The 5,395-nt window shown below is 45.6% G+C and overlaps 1 long non-coding RNA gene across 1 annotated transcript; it reads left to right on the plus strand.

Annotated features, from left to right (window-relative positions):
* The first annotated feature begins 730 nt into the window (after positions 1–730).
* LOC123331143 lies at positions 731–3,457 on the plus strand. The gene is made up of 2 exons (XR_006547628.2): positions 731–1,081; positions 2,900–3,457. It is a non-coding gene; the product is annotated as an uncharacterized LOC123331143 (long non-coding RNA).
* Positions 3,458–5,395: the final 1,938 nt, after the last annotated feature.

Here is a 5,395-nt window from a genome sequence, read left to right on the forward strand (position 1 = left end):
GGCAATCGATTTCTCTAGCCCACTCCAAATCACTGCGCCATTGGAGCTTGGTAGATGCCCTCTTCATTGAAAAGTCTCCCAGGACTTTTCCTCCAGGCTTTATTCCCCCCCACCCCCCCTTTTTTTTTTAACTCTCCCATTTCCCTTTTTATTTTGAAATTTCCAACCCATAGAGAAGTTTAAAAAATAATACAATGAATACCCACATATACTTCATTTTGCTTCACCAAATTGCTAACATTTTGCCATGCTGGCTCTTCTGTTGCGTTTATCAGGACATTTCATCCAAATATTTCAGCCTGAATACTTAAGCATATACTGCCTAATTTTTTTTTTTTTTAAGTCACTCATTACAATACACTATTGTTGTTGCTGCCAGGCTAAGTCATGTCTGACTCTTTTGTGACCCCATAGACTGCAGACCACCAGGCTCCTTTGTCATGGGATTTCCCAGTCAAGAATACCGGAGTGAGTTGCCATTTCCTTCTCTAATAATCCGCTATTATTTGCAAGGGATTTAACATTGTTAATGTCTTTTGAAGTTTTAATGTCTTTAAATCTAGGACCCAAATACATTTCCTGCATCATTCTTTGTTTTGTTTCTTCAAACTCCCTTAATCTAGATTTTAGAAAGTCCCACCCTCTTTTGTGAAATTTGACAATAGTTGACATTTTTGAAGAGTTCAGGCCAATTGTCTTGCAGACTACCTCATTCTGGGCTTGTCTGATTGTTTCCTCATGTTCAGATCCAGATTGAGCATTGTTTTGTTTTGTGTTTTGGCAAGAATACCCCCCAAACGGCATTGTGTACTTTCAGTTGCATCACATCAGGAGGTACGTTTCATTTTGTCCCATTATTTGTTTGGTGACCGTGTTGTCTGCCAAAAGTTCTCCATTGTAGTAGTACTTTTTCCTGTTTGTAATTAGCAAGTATTCTTTTGAGACCGGGTGACTGTCGTGTTTCCAGCAGCCTTTCATCAGCAGCTCTCGTGTTCAGGGACTACCCTTGCCTCCACGCACGCTGCGTTGGTGGCTGCAGAGCGGCACTCTGCTGGCTCCTTCTGCCCCCGCCAGTTTCTAGGTAAGAGAGCCTCCCCCACTCCTTTTTTGTTCAGTGCCATTACAGACTGAAGATTTCTTTCCTTTTCTTCTGTTTCATAACCCGTGGCTGTCATTATTCTTGTTGATGCTCAAATCAACACAAATGTGGCCAGTGGGAGCCCCTCTAAGCCAGCGCCCGTGTGTGTCCTTTGACACAGGCCCACTTAGTCTCTCAGCACGCTCCTGCTTTCTGGCCCGAGATGCTTCACGCTGCTCTTGTACTTTTCGCTACCTGGGATTAGTCACGTGGACAAGAAGCCCGTGTTCGTTTCCTTCCTTGTCGTCTCCTAGCTTTCCCTGGAACGCTGGATTTCGTTCGACACAGCCTCCTCCCTGAAGTTCTGGTTTCATAAAAATTTCATTAGCTTCAGGCTCTCGCTACTTTTGTAACTGCTCTTTCTGACCCCAGCATTAGAATCATTCATTTTTTGGGCACAGTGAGATGTTTGCTATGTGTCAGGCTCTGGGTGTTTGACGTCCAAAGACAAAGAGACCATAGGCCCTACCCGCAACAAGCTCACGTTCTCAGCCTTCTAGCTAGGTGAATTGGTCATCGATCACCCAAACAGGACACTGAAAGTGAAAAGCGATACTACAAATAATGATACCGGGACAAGACACAAGAATCTGTACTTTCCAAGGCACATCAAGAATTATGTCACTGGCTCCTAGCTGATGCCTTACCTCTAGGTTTCCATTATCAAATCCACTTTCTTTAAAAAAAAAAAAAAATTTATTTATATGTATTATTTGGCTGCACGGAGTCTTAGTTCGGACGGTATGTGGGATCTAGTTCCCTGACCAGGAATTGAACCTGGGCCCCTTGCATTGGGAACTTGGAGTCTTAACCACTGGACCACCAGGGAAGTCCCAAACTCTCATTCGTAAACATGGCTTCCAGTATGTAATCCATATGCCCCCAAATCCTGCTGCTTGGTGTTTTTAGGAAGTCAAATCAAGCCTCTTATGAGGCTTCTAATGCGCTTTTAAATCCGACCCTGCGTCATCACGTCTCACTCCGCACTCGGTCTGACATGCGCCCTGCCTGGCTGCGAGGCTCATGAGAGCAGGGCGCCTTCCGAGTCCCCGGCACGCTCCGAGTCCCCAGGCCTCGCACGGAGCCTCAGCTCAGAGTCAGCGGCAGGCGCTCAGATCCCCGGGATGAGCAGGGAGGACGGGGAAAGCGCCCGCTGGAGCCCTGTTCTGGCCGCCGCTCACCGGCTTCATGAGCAGACCCGCTCCTAAGCTCTCCAGGGGCAGTTTCCTCTTAGTTTGTCAAACGGGCTGACAGGCCGAGAAGATCCATTCCAGCCCAGTGAGTTACGACTGGTCCTCCCATGCCTTTCCTCTGTGACCTGGAGAAGAACTGTCCAGAACACTGGCCACGAGAATCAATGCCAGGGCACTGTCAGTGGGCAAAATATCACGGTCCCCTCGCCTCTTCCCCAGCTAGAATCGCTCCTTCCTCTTTGGACTCTCAGCCAGCCTTTATTATTCTTCTTATTTTTGTCCGTGCCTTGTGGCTTGAGGGATCTTAGTTCTCTGACCAGGGATCGAACCTGTGCCCCCTGCAGTGGATGGAAGCATAGCGTCTTCACTACTGAACCGCCAGGGAATCCTTTCAGCCAGCCTTCTAGAACACTCTTTCCAGATGTGGCCTGAACTGCATACCCTTGCCAGGCCTGAGGACAAGGAGTTCGTTCAGTCACCAAGACTAAGGGCTTTCCTTGAGGGTGCTCTGGACTTCCTATTCAATTCTCTAACCAGCTCATTGCTTTATTGTTTCCTTTGTCTTCAGGTCCTCACTCATAGACTTTCCTCCTGGATTCTGAACCGAGGACTTAATTCAGCCTTTGCTACCTCCTGACCCACCGAGCCAGCCCGGATCCCACGTTTCTGCCCTGGGGTCCTGCTTTCAGCGGCTCACCTCCGCCCATGTGACAGCCCCGGGGTCTGGGTGACTTACTCCTGTGTTTCTCCCTCAGCCTGGGTTGTCAGCCTTTCCTTAGTTCTTAGATCCCAAATGCTCACTCATTGTACATAATAACCTAACAACAAAAATCGTGGGATTCCTAAAAGTAACGACTTCAGAAACTGAGATGTTGCAGATTGTCTGGGAAGTATATAAGGCTCTGCTCTTCATTGGCCTGCTCTGTTCCTGCGGTTTTCTCTGCAGAATCAAGGTCAGGCATTAACAAGGTCGGAGGGCGCCTGCTGCGGTCCAGAGCAGTCAACTCTCTTCTCACAAACGTCGCAGCACTGTGTTGGTTCCACACCTCCTCCTCGGCTCCCTCTCTTTGCTGCATTTTCCCCCATGCTTTTTTTTTCCTCAGTCAATTAAATAATTTGGCTGCATTGTCTTAGTTGTGGCACATGGGATCTGTTTTTTCCCTCTTTTTTTAAATTACGAGAGTATGATAACACATTTACAGAAGGCTTGGAAAGTCCAGAACTAAGTTATGTATAGTTCCACTATTTGGTTCAGTTCAGTTGCTCAGTTGTGTCTGACTCGTTCTGAACCACGGACTGCAGCACGCTAGGCCTCCCTGTCCATCACCAACTCCCAGAGCCTGCTCAAACTCATGTCCATCGAGTAGGTGATGCCATTCAACCATCTCATCCTCTGTCACCCCCTTCTCCTCCCGCCTTCCATCTTGCCCAGCATCAGAGCCTTTTCTAATGACTCATTTCTTTGAATCAGGTGGCCAAAGCATTAGAGTTTCAGCTTAGCATCAGTCCTTCCAATGAATATTCGGGACTGATTTTCTTTAGCATTGACTAGTTTGATCTCCTTGCAATCCAAGGGACTCTTAAGAGTCTTCCAATACCACATTTCAAAAGCATCAGTTCTTCAGTGCTCAGCCTTCTTCACAGTCCAACTCTCACATCCATACATGACTATTGGAAAAACCATAGCTTTGACTAGACAGACATCTGTTGGCAAAGTAATGTCTCTGCTTTTTAATATGCTGTCTAGGTTGGTCATAGCTTTTCTTCCAAGCACCAAGTGTCTTTTAATTTCATGGCTTCAGTGATTTTGGAGACCAAAAAAATAAAGTCTCTCACTGTTTCCATTGTTTCCCGGTCTATTTGCCATGAAGCGATGGGACTGGATGCCATGATCTTAGTTTTCTGAATGTTGAGTTTTAAGCCAACTTTTTCACTCTCCTCTTTCATTTTCATCAAGAGGCTCTTTAGTTCTCCTTCACTTTCTGCCGTAAGGGTGGTGTCATCTGCATATCTGAGGTTATTGATATTTCTCCAGCAGTCTTGATTCCAGCTTGTGCTTTGTCCAGCCTAGCATTTTGCACGATGCACTCTGCATAGAAGTTAAATAAGCAGGGTAATAGTATACAGTCTTGATGTACTCCTTTCCCAGTTTGTAACCAGTCTGTTGTTCCATGTCCAGTTCTAACTGTTGCTTCCTGACCTGCATACAGATTTCTCAGGAGGCAGGTCAGGCGGTCTGGTGTTCCCATCTCTTGAAGAATTTTCCACAGTTTGCTGTGATCCACACAGTTAAAGGCTTTGGCTTAGTCAATAAAGCAGAAGTAGATGTTTTTCTGGAGCTCAAATGCTTTTTTGATGATCCAGTGGATGTTGGCAATGTGATCTCTGGCTCCTCTGCCTTTCCTAAACCCAGCTTGAACATCTGGAAATTCTTGGTTCACCTACTATTGAAGCCTGGCTTGGAGAATTTTGAGCCTTACTTTGCTAGCTAGTGAGATGAGTGCAATTGTGTGGTAGTTTGAGCATTCTTTGGCATTGCCTTTCTTTGGGATTGGAATGAAAACTAACCTTTTCCAGTCCTGTGGCCACTGCTGAGTTTTTCAAAGTTGTTGGCATATTGAGTGCAGCACTTTCACAGCATCATCTTTTAGGATTTGAAAGAGTGCAACTGGAATTCCATCCACTAGCTTTGTTCGTAGTGATGCTTCCTAAGGCCCACTTGACTTCACATTCCAGGATGTCAGGCTCTAGGTGAGTGATCACACCATAATGATTATCGTGGTCGTGAAGATCTTTTTTGTATCATTTTTCTGTGTATTCTTGCCACTTCTTCTTAATATCTTCTGCTTCTGTTAGGTCCATACCACTTCTGTCCTTTATCAAGCCCATCCTTGCATGGAATTTTCCCTTGGTATCTCTAATTTTTTTGAAGAGATCTCTAGACTTTTCCATTCTATTGTTTTCCTCTATTTCTTTGCATTGATCACTGAGGAAGGCTCTTATCTCTCCTTGCTATTCTTTGGAACTCTGCATTCAAATGGTTATATCTTTCCTTTTCTCCTTT

This window comes from Bubalus bubalis, chromosome 22 (genome assembly GCF_019923935.1).
Source record: "Bubalus bubalis isolate 160015118507 breed Murrah chromosome 22, NDDB_SH_1, whole genome shotgun sequence".
Lineage (NCBI taxonomy): Eukaryota > Metazoa > Chordata > Mammalia > Artiodactyla > Bovidae > Bubalus > Bubalus bubalis.